Raw genomic sequence first — 16,809 nt, forward strand, 5'->3', positions numbered from 1 at the left:
CAACGCCCCCGCCAACATTTCTCCTCCCAATTCTCCTTAGCCGGGGTCCCCCATCTCCCATCCGGGCATCCCAAACCTCCGATGCAGAGGTCTCCCCCCCCCCCCCCCCGCCCGCACCACCACCCGCATATGTCTCTCATCCCACAAGACGCCAATGTTCCCCTTTCCCCGACCGCGTCCTGGGCTGCTCACGACGCAGCCCTTCCTCTCGGACCCCCTAACTTTATAGTGCCCTCCGCCCCCCGCAGCGTCGGAGGAACCCCCCCGGGTGCCGATCCGGGTGAGTGTCCAGCGCCGAGGACAAATGCGGCAGCCCCGGCACCCGGCACCCGGAGGCGGGAGGAGTCGGGTACAAACGTTCATTGATACAAATGAGTAAATAAACAAGCTGGGTGAGCGCGGCCACCTTCTCAGAGCCGGCCGCAGAGGGCCCGGCGCGCGTGCCTGCGCGAGGTGTGCGTGTGGCCCGGGGCCGCACCTGTGTGTGCGCCTGTGTGTCCTTGGGTCGGCTCGACATCTGTGGAGCTGGGTGGTGTGTCTGCGGGTTCGTGTGTTCTCTGTGGAGCTATATGTGTGTCTGTGCATCCGTCTGTCATCTGGCCTCTCCTCCTGCGTGTCTGTGATACATGGAGCTACGCGTGCCAAGCCCGGCATCATCTAGCTAGTGCCTGGCTCGCCCTCTCCCGTAGGTCCTTTCCCCCCACAGCCCCCTTGTCTCTGCCGTTCACTCTCGCACTCCCAGAGCAGAAGTCTTGATATCCCACCTTCAGTTTAGGGTGGTGTGTGTGTAAACGAAACTAGACTCCCCTCTTAACACCTCCCCTGCACCCAATACGTGTTCTATTTTAGAGTTCACTTGAAGAAAATGTGTGTGAGCGTCTAAGGTGCGAGCATATGTGCTGTCCCTCCCTGTAAGAGCGCTTCGGAGGTTGAAGTGGCGGCGGAGATTTGAAAGCTAATCTCTGGCTTCTAGAGCTCTGGCATCTCGATTCTCACTCTCTGCCTTGGAACCCCACCTGGTGGACAGTTATGGTACTACAGATTCAGGGGGAAGCAATTCCTGTTCCTCTGGCCCTCAATGTCCCTTCCTAGTGGAAGATCAGCCTTGAGGAGCCTGCGTGTAGGCTCCCAGAGGGCTCCTCTCCCACCCTAGTGCCCTCAGGCTTCCACCTCAGACGGCTTGGGGCCCAGATATTCACAAAGCTTCTGTTGGGACCACTGTAGCCCCAGAAATACAGAGCTGGGGCATGCCCTCGCAATAGGAAGATTTCACAGGACAGTCAACTGGACTGGGCACCCAGGAGTGGTGAGGCCAGCCCCACCTCGCTCCCCATGTGGGGCTGAAGTTCGGTGATACTGGGGCTTGGGGAATTGTTGAGACCCCACTATTTTGGAGACCCCTAACAATCTAGCCTGACCCCCAGACACAGCACTGGCCTCAAGGTGGTAAAATGGGCAAGATGACCTTGGGGAACCCACCCGCAGAGGCATCTGTCTCTGAAAGATGGACACACACACACACACACACACATACACATCTGTGAAACGGTGGACACAGTCTTACAGAGATACAAAGAGATGCACAGGCAAATGGTGAGCGAGTAGGAAGGCACACACACTCAGAGAATCATCGTCAACAAATTCACACAACACCCACCTCCCAGCCACCAACTTCAAAAGTCCACAAAGGTGTCGGCTTTGCTGGGATCACAGCCCCAGAAGCCATTGTCTTCCCCTTCCCTGCCCATACTCCTGGAGATGGCTTTTGTGCATTTTCATCCTCTCCTCCCATTCAGCAGCAGAGCGGGAGTCAGGAGGGGGCCTGGGGAAGTCATTCCGACTCCTTTCTGCTCAGGCACCAAGTGGGGTCGCGGGGAATGTCCACAGGGACAGCACGGCCCCACAACAATAGTTGCTGGATTTCCTAATTGGAACCATCCTTGCTGAAATCCCAACAAGCACTTAGGACAAAAGAGAAGAAAAGCCACGGTGGTGTGATTTTCTAAGACGTGCCAGAGATGCTGGGGAAGTAGGAATGCTAGGTCTGTGCAGTAGGCTTGCTGGGAGTGGCCAGGACAGAGAAGGGTCAGCAACCATCTTCGCCAGTCAGATTCCATCAGAGGACATTCCTTCATCCACCTCGGATGGACTTCTGACCCTGGCCCCAGACCTCAGTCTGACCCATCATCCTGACCTAAAACAAGCCCCTGAGCCTAATTCCAAATTGACCCTTAATCCTGGTCACAGATTCACCCTGCCCCTGGCCCCAGACTGAACCCCTGTCCTCTCAAACATCACCCAACCCCTCCTTTGGCCGAAGGAATGCGGCTGGCCCCTTGTGGACTGCCCCAAAGGTGGGTCACAGCTCAACCCATGAGGCTCAGGGAGCAAGAGTGGGCTATCAGACAGAATATTTTTCTCATTCTGGCCTGCATATGATCTGCCCTTTCCCCAAAAGCATCCCTCTCCCTCCAGGCTGGCTGGAGGAGTTCACAGGAACTCCTGCAGACTCTCTCCCTGACCCCCATCTACAATCCTTTCCCCAGGGCACATCCAGGGTTCCAGCTATTGCCTGCAGTGCTCTGAAGCTTTGGCTCACAGCTTGTGTCTCATATCCCTGTAGGCCTTCAGGCACCTGGAAATCAGTCAGAAAAGACTGGGGATCAGTCATCGCGATGCTGGTTCAGATGGAGTTCTGCATGGATGCACTTTGCAATGCTTGGCAGAACGGGCGGGGAGAATATGGAGGGCAGGCTGCAGGCACTCTTGGAATATGCAGACAATGGGCAAGACGCAACCTCTACACCTTCTTCCTGGGCTCAGAAACCACCCATTCACAGGGGAAAGTCTGCCCCAAGGCCTGCTCCTCATCAGAGCACAGAGCTCCCCAGGAGTGTCCAGGACTTTCTATGCCCAAAGGAATGGAGGCATTGTACCTTTCAAATCCCTTTTATATGTGTGCAGTCCATAAGAGTCCACAAATCTCTTCTGCTCTTTTATTTCACCTCCATGTAGCCCCATGAAATAAAGTTGATTTTAGATATTAGATATATATATATATATATATATATATATATATATTATTTTTCGTACTGATAAGAAAACTGAGGCCCAGAGTGCCCCCCCCCGCAATCCCCATTGTGCTGTCCTACTCAGTCCTCCCCCAAGGAAGCACACAGCCCCGTGAGACTTGAAATCCTGTCCTCAGGGCAGCTGCCCCTTTGTTTTAATGTCCATTCTGACCGTTCAAGCTGACAAAAGAGGGAGTTGTCAATTTTACATTCAATTTTGCATAGTTTGGGCCTGAATTTTTAGAAACTTACACTTAATTACTTTCTTTTCCCTAAAACTACCTCTGCTTCCTCCAACCAGAGCCAAAAGCTAGCAGTGACCAGAGAGCAGAGACCAGGGGGCGGTGGACAGGAAGCAGAGCTGGTATTCAGGGGTCTACAGAGTTTATGCAAAGTCTTCTAGGTCTCCCACTTAGACCGTGGTAGTCTAGCCGGAGGGATAAAGCTCAGAATTTCACCTCAGGGGGTTCTGTCTGCTCTTTGCCCCATCCTGTCTTACTGGCAACCAGGAGTCCTGGGAAATCAGCTTTCCACTCCCATCCCCCTCTCCGGGCCTCAGGCTGGTCCTCAGTTCATCCTAAGACCTCTTAGTACATGGCTGCCTATGGCAAGGCCCCTTTCCTGAGAAACCTCAAGTCCAGCGGGGTAGCAACCTTCTGTTTCCTGCGTAGGAGAGGTCCCACCCCGGGACACTGGCTCCAGCTCAGATATGTTCCTCCACTGCCTCTCCAGAATTGCAGCAGAAACAGCTACTCCAGCGGTGCCCTTTTGGCCCTGGATCCCAACTTTCGGCCCCAGATACTCATCCCCGAGGCCTGTTTGTCCACCTTCTCCCACTCTATGCCCTTCTTCCGGCAAGGCCGGCAGTGCCCCTCCAGTGCCCAGTCCTCAAGGACAGTTTAGAGGACGCTCCCAGACTGTGGCCCGGCTATTTTGAAGGGGGGCGGGTGCAGAGAACCCTCCTGTCCAGGCTGGTTAGGGGTGGGGAGTCAACCCAGCTCTGCTTGAAAATCACCTCAGTGCCATGAATGCTGCCTTTCTAGAGACCCCGGGGAAGAGAATCCTCGTCTGTCCCCCTTCCTCTCGGTTTCAGAGGCTCTGAGGCTGTTGTTTAGAACACTAACAGACCCCTTCCAAACCACCACCACCTGCCGGAGTCCCACCCGGCCCAGCCACCTCTTTGGAGGCGCCATCCTGCTATTCGTGATGCTGTGGGAGCCGAGCTGATTCTGGACTCCGGTTATTTATTTCTTAAGGGTTTCTCTCTTCTTCTTTGTCCTTTAGTGTGATTGCTCCCATCCCACCCCCAGGTATCCCGTCGTCATTGGCTGTCTAGATTTTTTATTTTATTTTTTAATTTCAGATTTGTTTTACAGATAACGACCCCCGTCCAAGGGTCTCTACCTGCCAGTGTCCGATGCAGGCACAGCCTGGCTCCTTACTCCCAACCTCCCAGAGACCACCGGCTAGGAGAGCGCCCCTCACCCACCCTCTTGCCGCCCTGGGAAGGGGAAGCCCTTGGGAAAGAAGTTTGCTGCTTTCTCCTTTCCCTGAATAAGGAACGAGCCTCATCCCAGAAATCTCAGCTTCAGAGACGTGCCCCAGAAGGAATTTTAAAAAGAAATGGAAATACCCCCATCCTCCCCTGTTAGAGCCCCCATACCCAGTCCTTTTCCTTCCGCCCCACACCCAACCCAGAAGAAAGCAACCCAAAAAGGGACTTGCCGATGGAGAGAACGGGGTAGGTACGAGGAACGCAGCTGATAGCTGTGTCCAAATCGGCACTGCCTGGAAAAGTGTAGCCTGCCTGGTGGCGATGGGACACCGGCAGTGCCCCAAGCTGGCTGTGGCTGGCAGGGACACTGCCGCAGCGATGGCGTTCCCTCTGGCCCTGGGAGCCAAGAGCCCTTTATAGCCTGGGACCTGCCCTGGCACCGCCCACTGGGCGGTTGCAACCAGGCCTGCAACTAGGGGAGTCGCTGGGAGCTGGGAGGGCATCCGCCCCAGGACCCCAGGGCCAGGCCCCCACGCACAGCCTCTGGGATTCAACCTCCCCTCCCATCCCAGGCAACTCTATGTCCTGGTATGTGCATGAGACTGTGTGTGTGTGTGTGTGTGTGTGTGTGTGCGTGCGCTCGTGCTTAAACGTCCATTCAAAGACCTCAGATCTCTTTCCCTCAGCCTCTTTCTCTGGCAGTAACAGTTTTTGAAAGGATGGGGAGAGCAGTGTGTTTCTGCTCAGTTTATCAAATTACACTCAGTGACAAAGGACTGAAGTGCATTTTCTTGAAGGCTTGACAATTGGGATCCAGGAAGAGAAAAGAAAGCATGACAGAGAACCCAGAGCTTTTGTGGAAGGTAGAACACCGATATGAAAGGCAGGGGATGTGGTTGGGTAGCTCTCAGTGAATTTGCCTTCATGTGGTTTGGTGTTAAAAACTGCTCCCCCCCCCCACCCTCAACCTAAGCTGCACAAATCCCACGGATCCCAGAAATTGCAAGATTGTTGATTTTTAAAAGGAACACTGTTCATTTTCACATGGGCTGAGTCAGACAAGCTGGAGCGCAGCTTCCTCCCTCCAGGACTCTCCTCCCAGCCCCCCTGCCAGGGAAACCTTTGCTGGCTGCTCAGAGAGGCGCAGTGCCCTTTGTAGCCCACCCCACCCCACGCCACCCCCGGCTCAGCCTGTGCAGCCAGCTTCTCTTTAGGGGTCTGGTTAGGAGAGGGACGGGCGCGCTTTTCCTCGCCAAAGTGCTGTCCTGCACCTGAACACTGAGGATGGCTCGATGGAGGATGGACTGTGGAGGCAGCCTCAGGCCCGAAGCAGGGCACACGGGGGCACTGGAACACTTGTTTCCATTCTTTGGGGGCAAAGGGCAGCAACCCAAGGCACCAGCCTTGGACGCAGAACAACACGCCTGACAGAAAATACGCCCTCATCCAGAGCTTGGAGACAGTGCCCGAAACGAGCCCACCCCCTACCCTGCCTTCCCATTCCCGGCTGGCTTTTGTTCAGGAGTCAGACAGCAGGCAGGGAGGCTGACTGACCAGCCACCTTGTCCAGAGAGCTCAGAGAGAGAGAGAGCTAATCTGAGAACCTCGCTGGCAGAGCCCTCCACCCCAAAGCACGTCCTCTTGCACGAGCCATGGCTCCTGCTGACTCTCTGCCAGAAGGAGACGGAGAGGCAGAGTGGGGAGGCTGTGTGGTTTGTCCCACTCAGCACCCCCCACTCTCTCCTCACGCTTACACCCGCGCCATCCCACCCCAGCTCCGTGCTCACTGGGGTCTCGGCTGCTGCAGCTTTCCTTAGTTTCTTCCCCAGACGCTGATAGGGTGGCCGAAGAGAAGAGATGGCCCTGGTCTAACTGTTCTGATGGCCAAGGCTGTTCTAGCCCATGCCTGCGGTCCCTCCAGGCTCTCACTTCGTCCCCGTGCCCGGACCTGACCACTCGGGAGGTACCGGGAAGTTCCTGGGAGGACTTTGGCCCTCTAACACACTCTGTCCATCAGCGTCCCCCCCAAAACTCTCTGCTTCCTCTTCCAGTCAAGCCTCAGCACCAGGCCCTGGCGTCCCACCTCCTGCAACTAGATGGCCGCCCATATGGAAAATCTCTGCCTTTCTCAGTTTCCCCCCCACTGGTTTCATTCTTTCCTCGCAATCCTGCTTTCCAGATCCATTCGTTCTTTGTGCTGGCGAATAGGCAGAGGGGCTTAGTAGCTAAGAACAAGGGTTCTGGAGTCCGTTAGACCTACAGGCACCAAATCTGCTCTGCCGCTTATTCACAGAGCACTCTACTCGCCCCGTGTGAGCCTCGGCGCTTCTCCAGGGGGGCGACTGGGTTAGAAGGGAATGAGAGCGGGGCCAGGGAGACCTATCAGGAGGCTGGGGATAACTCAGGGCATAGTAATAGTTCTAACGATTGTGATAACAATAGCACGGTAGTAATAGGTAACACTTGGTTAAACATTTCCTATGTGCCTGGCACTTTTTTAAGTGCTTCGGATATATTATTTCATTGAATCCTCACAGTGACCCCAGGAAGTGGATACTATTATCCCCCACTTTACAGAGGAGGAATCTGAGGTACCAAGCAGTTCAAAAACTTGCCCAAGTGAACGTTGCTGTATTTTGGGGAGTTAGACTTAATCATTCCTGGAATTCAAACCCTGGGAATTTGGATTAGTCTGAGCTGTTAGCCAGCACACTGAGGACTAAACCTCACTAGTAGCGAGGATAGAGAAACGTGGGCAGACTTTAGAAATATTTACAGTTTCAATCAAAAAGTGTACAGATCTGGCAAGTGACCAGGAGTGGAGGGATGAGGGAGAGGGGCTTAGGATTTCAGGTGATGGTGATCTTATCTACTAAGCTAAGGATCTCCGAAGAAGGGTGAATCTTGGGGCACAAGATGAGTTTGGTTTTGCCCTGGAAGTTTCCAGGTGATGAAGCATTATTCAAATGGAGCTGTCTGGTGGGCTGTTGGATATGGAATTCTGGGGCACAGAGGAGAGATCTGGACTGGAGAGAGATTTGAACATCATCTGTATTCAGATGCTAATGGAAGACGTGGGGATAGAGAAGGCTACAAAGAACGAGGAGCAGGCCTAGGAGAGAGTCCCAGGGAACACCAGGTACAAGTGGAGGAAAAGGAATCTGGGAACGAGGGACCTGTTTTCTGTGCTCATGACACACATCCTCGTTAAAACTTCACTTGAGACTGATAACCTTGTTTCCCTTCAGCACCTGAAATCTCAGGGTTATCGAGAAACTCCCCTTAGCAATTTCAGCCCTACTCAACCTAGGGACACACATCCACACCCGCGCACACCTGCACACACGCATGCACATGCACACAGAGCTTCCGGACCTAGGGACACCCATTAGTAGGACTTTTTATCCAGCTGCCTTTTTAGGAGTTAATTTTTGTAACTTATAATTGTATATAGAACCATCTGTTTCACTGAGGTATTTTGCCACATTACATAGTGACATAACCATTTTAGGGGCACCTCCTAAGTGAGTATGGTCTTGTCTGTCCCCAGGCTGAGACTCCATGCAAGCTGCCTGTCTTTCATCAGGTAGAGACCCCCCGTTGCACTATGCTCTCCCCAGGCCATGGCTTCCTGGAGAACACAACCAGACTTCACAGCCATCTGCCGTGTGCTCGGGGTTGAGACAGGAAGGGGACCTCTGGAGGAGTGGGGATGACAGCACCCAGTGAGCTCAGAAGAAGGGCCACACCCAATAGGTAGCGCTTCTACACAAACCCCGTGTGGGAGTGGGGGGTGGGGAAAGCATGGGAAGGGCAGCAGACCAATAACAGAGAGGGGTGCGATCGCTCCGCACGCTCTCTTCTCCACTGCAGGAGAGCTCAGGTGCCACAGGAGCAAGCAGGGGTGGTGACTTGGCCCGGAGGGGCCAGGGCCTGGAGGAAGGCAGAAGAGAAGGGTGGAAGACAGGTGAGGGAAGGGGTGGGGGAGGGGGCATGCCCTCCGAGGGGAGGGGGCACTGCCATCAGGGGCAAGAGGCAACGGTGGGGAAGAGACCAGACCCAACCATCCCATGGAGAAGCAAGTGAACAGGGAAGGGTGTCTAATGCTTCCTCTACCGGGTGGGATGCTCACATTCTGATTCTCAATAAGATGCTCTTATTGCGCTCACACACGCTCAAGGACACTCGTGTGTCTTTCCTTCACACCACACGTGCCCCACCTGCTTCCCATTCTCCGCACGCCGGGAGGGGGGCTGAACGGTATGGCCTCGCAGCCTCAGGCCTGGCAGGAGGACAACCGCCCGCTATTCTCAGCAGCTTTGTGCCCAGATGAGCAGTGACTGGCTTGGCCTGCAGTGTGAGAGACACCTCACAAGAGCCTGGGCAGAGTGAGGAAGGCCTGCTGGGGATGAGGGTGGGAGTAGGGGTGGGCAGGCTTCTCCCAGGCGGCTGCAGTCACATTAAACGGATCCTGCGTGGAGGCGCCTGGGGGGCTCAGCCGGTAGAGCGTCTGGCTTTGGCTCAGGTCACAATCTCACGGTCCGTGAGTTCGAGCCCGGCATCAGGCTCTCTGCTGTCAGCACAGAGCCTGCTTCAGATCCTCTGTCCCACTCTCTCTCTGCCCCTCCCCTACTTGCTCTCTCCTCTTCTCTCAAAAATAGACATTTGAGGAAAAAACAAAAAAGGATCTTGCATGGCCCTCTGCCTAAGCAGATATGGGCTCCCAGCTCTGCTCAGCTGCTGAGCTCCCTGCCCCCAGGACCCAGCTCAGATGGGGCCATGGTCAGTTTGGGGGAAGCAAGATTAACTACTGTAAGACAGGGGACCCATCACTGATCCAGAGCTCCATGCTGCAAGAACTTCCACCCTCCTCGTCCTGTGGCTGACTGGTCCCTCCCAGAGCCCCTAAAGCAGCTGCAGCACTTGGGTACAGAGCAACAGCTGGAGGAGAGGACACTGCATCCACAGAGAGTTGTCTGGAAAGCAGACGTTTGAGTCAGGGGCCCACCACACGACCAGCCGACGCAACTCAGGCCAAGAGGCGGTGGGCCGAGAGCAAGCCAGGGGGTCGGTTCTACCATCCATAGCTGTAGAGTCTTGGCCAAGTCGCTTCACTGAGCCTCAATTTTTTTTTATACAAATGGGGAGAATAAGTTCTTGCCTTCCTGGGAAGTTGGCAGTTGTGAGGCTTATAAAAAAAGGCAATCCATGTAAATATTTGACACAGTGGTGGACTCATAGCAGGGGAAGATTCAAGGTAAGCCTGGGGAAGCTGGAGCTTTGGGGTCTCTCACTTGTACAGGCTCCTTCTGAAAACCTGAGAGTGGCCCCAGCAATTCATACTTTTGCATTATTTTCTTAAAGAGCGTCCCCCAGATCATACAGGCTTCAGTTCTCATACATCCTGAAAGGACCTGAAAGGTAGCTTTTCCCCTTCTCATTCCATCTCATTCTCAATCCTCTCCAAGTATATTCCATGCACAGGAGGAGACTTGCCCCGTCTGGCCAACAGAGCTAAAATGAGCCCTGGGCAAAGTGTCATCCAGATGGAAGGCCAGGGTGAAATCAGCTTTCCCAAGCAGGCTGCCCTAGGTCCCACTGCTGAACTGGGCTTGGTGCCTGCTCCTTCCCATGCTCCACTCACAGCAGCGGGCCCGACCCAGGGATCTGGTCAAATGAATTCCCTGCGCTCTCAGAAGTTGTAGCCGACTCTGGGCACTGTGTCCCAGTCTGGCAGGGGCTTTGCTCCAAAAATTATGAACCCCTAGAGAAGCTAGTTGTAGGGCTGTGCTAGGCAACACAGGGGCTCAGGAATGGACCTTCAGGAAAACAAAAGCAACTTGGCTGGCTTCTCCATTAGCACCCGTTTCCCTAAGGAGCCTTGGAGGGAATGGGGACACAGGGCTCCCTCCTCAGTGTCTGGGAGATGGATGGGGCTGATTTTTTCCACGATTCCTCCCCATAAATCTGATTTGGCCCCTCATCCGTCTAGGCCAGTGTCCATGGAGGTGTGTGGTAGTGATGAATGGGCTGCCTGACTAATGTGACTGGGGTGGCAGGGACTTGGGGAGGGGCCCCGCTCTGATGGATGGTCCTCATGAGGGCATATTGCATTAGACACCCATAATGCGATCAGCAGGGCCATTACGATACCAATTTGTTGCTCCTCCTCACCAGGGTGGGGCAGTGGAGCTGGAAGATTAAGGAGGATGTCAGGACTTTAGAGACATGGCGGGGGGGGGGGGATTTTGGGCGGGGGCAAGATTTCCCTGTTGAGGGCTATTGCTAGAGGAATGAGATGAAGCCAAAGAAAGTGTAAGCTGGAAAGGGAAGAGAGAGGAAGTGAGGCCCAGAGAGGAAGTGTGACCTGTCCAAGGTCACTTCTGGAACCTGAGGGAAGAGCTGGAATTGGCACTTGAGTCTCCTATTCTCTGTGCCCAGGGAGGCAGGGATGGACGCGGGAACGCGACTGGGAGAGGACAGACCCGTCACCGGTGTCTATGCGGCTGGCAACCCTCACACACTTCCAGAGAGGTACTGAAATGAGCAAAGCCCATGACTGCCCCCATGAAAACAAGAGGTGGTCTATTGTGGCATCCTCCACCGGCCCTAGATACAGCCCTTACTCCAGACCACCACCTACACACGTAACCTGTGATCTGGGTCTTTCTTCTGTCATTTTGAAGTAGTCTCCTGAACACTACACCATCTCCAGTCCTTCCTTACCTTCTAGGTCACCAGAAGGGAACCTTTGAAACAGAATGTTTCTCCTTGCTGTCAGCAGCTCCCTGTTGCCCTCATGATGGGGCCCAGGCTGCCTCTCTGACTCCAGCCTCCCTCCCAGCCTCAGCCCTGGGCTCCCTCCACTCAGCCAGCCCCTGCCATTCCATAGGCATTCATGCTTCCAGGTCCTTTATTTGGACCTCACGGGCGGGAAACAAGTCGTACGCTTCAGTTCTTGGGTTTTTCCGTCAGTACAGGCTTCACTCCTATTTCCTCCCCCCAGCCCTACTTTGGATCCCCCATTTCACCCCCAGACTCACACTCCCGTGTTGGTATACACCCTTGGAGAAGTATCCGTTATCTTTGAAAATAATGCTATCTTGTGTAAGTATGTAATTTTAACTTACATAAACGATCTTGCACTATAAGTCTGGTTTGGGATTTTTAAAAAAGTGAATGCGACTTTTGAGGTCGATTTATGTTGCGTTATTTCTGTCTTGTGACTTCTGACTGTGGCAATGCACGTGTAAAATATGTATTTACCATATTTACTGCATTTTACTCTAGTAACAGACACCTAGACTTCCTCCAACGCTTTATTACCACAAACGTTGTTCACTGGATGCCATTTTGTCTGGGTGTTTGACCAAGAATGAGCTTGCGAGGTCCGAGAGAGACTGCACTAGTCCACGCTCGTTGGCAGTTCGCAAAGACGCCTGGTTGCCCTCATCGTCAACAGCCCTGGCCTTACTCCACTTCCTAATTCTGCCAGTCTAATAGATGCGAAGTGATCTAAGTCTTTACATATGCCAGTTACCACTACTTTGAATATCCTTCCTTTTCTATATTCCCTTCAATGTGCTTCTGCTTCACATATTTTCCTTTCATTGGCTGGTAAACTCCCACTTATCTTTTAAAACCCAATTCAAATATCATATTCTTTGTGGAGTTTTCTAGTTTGTCACCCCTTCCCTGGTGCTCCAGAACATTCTGTACATCCCATCTGAGCACTGATTGTATCCTTATAATCCTTCCTCTCTTTCTTATTAAGGCAGATATGGTCCCTACCTCTTGGAACTGTGGGGGAGGAGGAGGTAGGAGGAGAGACAAAGAGTGAGGTGGGTTGTATTGGTGTGAACTGGGACATCAGGAATTTTATTGATGGGTTAAAAGGACATCAGGTACAGAAACTGGGCATTCTTCCTCTTCATAGCCCCCGTGTCTACATTCGCAGTAAGTGTTTTTCTGAATGAATCCCCTCATGTATTCCAAGACCTCACTCCCTTCCATCGCAAGCATCTTTATTCTGGCCATTTCTAAATGTTTCTTCCCTTCCGCTCAGAACCAAACCAATATCTCTCTTAGCTTGAAAAGGCTTTCCCTTAATGCCACTGAACTCTAGGCTGACACCTCATAAAGGATGAAATTAAAGAGCGTGACTGGGGCGCCTGGGTGGCTCAGTCAGTTAAGTGCCTGACTTTTGATTACGGCTCAGGTCATGATCTCACAGTTGTAAGATCAAGCCCCATGTCAAGCTCACGGTCGGACTCCACACTGGGCATGAAGCTTGCTTGGGATTCTCTCTCTTCCTCTTCCTCTGCCCCTCCCATGCTCTAAATACATAAATACATAAATAAATAAACATGACTGTTAGAATCAAAAGACTGAAGAACTCAGACTTTATGGGCCTCTAGTCACTGATCTGTAGATTGGAGATGGGCCAGTTGTGAGGTTACATTTACCATTTGGCGGCACACTGTGCCTAATCTCTTTCCTTCATCAAGCTTCTAAAAGATACCGTCTTCAAGTGTCTAAAACAGAATTCTTCACCTTCTTTCAAACCTACCCTCCCCTGGAAACTAGCAACTTTATTTCTGGCAACTCTGTCAGTTTTGCTAGTAAACTAGATGTCATTAGCTTGACATCTCCCATGTCCCTGGATGTTAGTTAACCAAAAGTCAATTGATTTACCTTCCATGTTGATTCTTGAATCCACCCCTCATCTCCATCCCCACTGCCATCTTCCTCAGAGTAGGGGAATCTTCAGGATGGGAAGAGTTTGTTTAGAGATGATCTGTGGTTATAACTTATTTTCTCAAGTTACTTCCCACCCTTACTGTTTCTCTCTCACCTACACTCACTTATAGGAACCGCAAACTATCAATGACGAGCACTCTAGGTACCTACCCCTGCCCCAGATGAAGATAATTTTATAAGTTATGTCAAAGAACAGATAACCCTTGATACACCAGAGCAGAGAATAAAGATAAGATTTCTTAAAAAAATTCTTTCTGTGTACCAACACAGAACCTTTTGAAGGCAGTACAAAAGCAGTGTTGGCACAGACAAGTCTTACTTATATTTATACAAAAATCCTGATCAAATGCTACTAAATAAAATTCAGAAGTTCATCAAAATAATAAGACATCATAACCAGGTGGGGTTGGACTCAATGAATCAAAAGATATTTCAACATTAGAACTTGCTATATTAATAGATAAAGGAAAGACTGATCACTTTAGTCTATGCTGGAACAAAAGCATTTAATAAAATTCAACACTAATTTCTTATAAAAGCTTGCAATAAGCTAAGAATAGAAGAAACTTTAACCTCATGGTTCACAACTAAACATTAGAAGCACTTCAATTCAAGCAAGGAAAGGGACCAATCCTAACCATGACCTCTGTTATTCCACACTGTGTGACTGTCTTAGCTAATTAAATTTTTTTAAAAAGTCAGAAATGCAAGGGAAAAATCAAAAGTATGGATCTAAGCAAAACAAATGAACAAAGAAAAAAGAGACAAAAAGACAAATACAGAGAACGAACTGGTGGCTGACAGAAGGGATATGGGAAGGATGGGTAAAATAGATAAAGGAGATTAAGAGTACCCTTTTTGTGAAGAGCATGGAGACATGTATACATGGAGACATGTATATTGGAGACAATATAGTGTTGAATCACTATATTGTACACCTGAAACTAATGTAACACTGTGTGTTACTTGAATCAAAAAATAAACCAGTAATAGTATAAATATAAATATAAATATAAATATGAGATAGCTCTTGAACAACTTCCTTGATTTCTTTCACAATTATTAAAGTTTTGGGGCTTTCTCTTCCTTTCTGGGTCAACTTTAGCAATATATACTTTTCTGGAACCATCAGCCATCCTTAGGTTTATGGATTTATTTCCATAAAATTTACTTATATTTCAGTTATTTTTTAAAACTGCTTTTAAAATTTCCTCAAGTCTGTGGTTATTTCCATTTTCTGATTCTTAATTTTGTCCAGGAATCAGGAAAGTATTTATAATTTCTTACATTCTTTTTCCTTGATTAGGTTTGCTTAGTGATTTACCTATTTCATCCCCCTGCCAATAAATAGCTTTTTGATTTAGAAAGGAATAGGACATTGTCATTATTATAGCTATTAGGACTGCCTACAATACAATATCTCAGGGAATCAACTAAAAACCTATTAGATCTATAAAAAGCATGTAATAACTTGCTCAGATACATGACAAACATATAATCAACAGCTTTCTTATATGTTAGCATTAATAAATTTGAAAATATAATTTAAAATATATAATAAATAATGTGAATATTCATGTGAATTTGCATGAATAATGCGAATACTGTGAATTCATGAATAATGTAAGATTTCTGGGAAGAAAGCATAAAACTTTATGAAAGACATAAAAGAAGACCTAAATAGAGACTTACCATGTTGGGATGTCAGTTTCTCCAAAATTGGATAAACTCAATGTAATCACAATCAAAATCCCATGGGATTTTATAAATGAAATTTCACAAATTAATTCTAAAGCTCATCTGTGATAATAAACATACAAGAATAGCCAAGACATTTTTGAAAATGATCAATGATGGGAGACTTTCCATACTAGATATCAGAACATATTTTAAGATATCAAAAATTAAAATAGTCTCCTATTAGCACAGAAACAGACAAATACACAAGTAGGATATGGAGTCTAGAAAGAGACTCATGCATTGCAAATCAGTGAGGAAAGGACTGACTACTAATAATAGGTGTTTAGGACCTTCAGATGGCCATTTGAGAGAAAAAAAGTTTAAAGCTGCACCTCATATAATCCCCAAATAAAATCCAGATAGATTAAATACCTAAATGTAAAACAAAACTAAAATATTTTTATAATCTGGGGGTTGATGATGGCTGGGAAAGCCTTTCTAACCAAGAAACAAAACCCAGATGCTTAAAGGAAAGGACTGACAATTCAACTGCATTACATTTCAAAATTCTGTATGATCAAAGCTAGTACAACCAATTAACAATAGGTGAATGGGAAGTTATGGGTTAGCAATTCTGAAACTGTATAGTGAACCTGAATGAATACGTAAATGGCTGGTAGACGGTGGGAGCCAGGTTCTTATCAGTGGAGAGAAGGAAAGGTTAGAATTGTCCCTGTGGTACTGGATTAGAGTTTGAAACATCTGTATAAACTCACATATATATATATATATAATGTACATACATCATATATTATACACACAAACACACACACCATACACACACAGAGAGATGTATAGATACAGAAACAAATATAGATATGTGTGTGCACACGGGTTATTATATAATAAAGTATCTAGCTCTGTCTGCTGAGAGCCCATAAACAACACCCTAGTAGCAATGAGCACACTAAGCACCCAGATCTTGGTTTCTAAATATCATTTTACCATAAAAGGAGCTAGAGCTCCATGAAGAATTAGTTAATTCTAGAACTGGAACAGGAAAAGTACAAGATAAGCCTGGAGCATCTTGTAGTTCCATAAATCAAGGAAATGTTCAAATAAATGAGACGATGGAGGTTTTTCAAAGGTAGCCAGGAACCAACCTGAAAGTGCATTACAATGGCCAAAACTGAGCAAAGAAATAGATAACATGGTGTCGAATTATAACCCAAAGTATAAAATAAATACAGAAGTCCCAAGGATAGGCATATAGATTTGAGAGTGGAATAAAAAACTAAGAGTTCAGAGGCGCCTGGGTGGCTCAGTCGGTTAAGCGTCAGACTTCGGCTCAGGTCATGACCTCATGTTCCTGAGTTCTGTCTGTGCTGAGCCAGCACAGAGCCCACTCCAGATCCTCTGTCTCCCTCTCTGTCTACCTCCTCTGCTTGCATGCTCTCTCTCTCTCTCTCAAAAAGAAAGAAAGAAAGAGAGATAGAAGAAAGAAAGAAGAAAGAAAGAAAGAAAGAAAGAAACAAAGAAAGAAAGAAAAGCATTTAAAAAATAAGAAAATAGCCTAAAATAGGTGCAAAAACATGTGCATGAGTCCATACCGAGATAAATAAATGATTTAAGTAAATTGAGGAGCCAAAGCTTTCCTATACAAGAATTCCAAATAATTTATGTAGATACCTTTTCTAGGAGGTAAATCTTAACTCCCGCCCCTCCCTGTCACATCTCAGTGGGCTGCAATTAGTGACTTGCTTCTTCTTTTTTTTTAAATGGTTTTATTCATTTTTGAGAGGC

This window comes from Lynx canadensis, chromosome A3 (assembly GCF_007474595.2).
Source record: "Lynx canadensis isolate LIC74 chromosome A3, mLynCan4.pri.v2, whole genome shotgun sequence".
In the NCBI taxonomy this organism is placed as follows: domain Eukaryota; kingdom Metazoa; phylum Chordata; class Mammalia; order Carnivora; family Felidae; genus Lynx; species Lynx canadensis.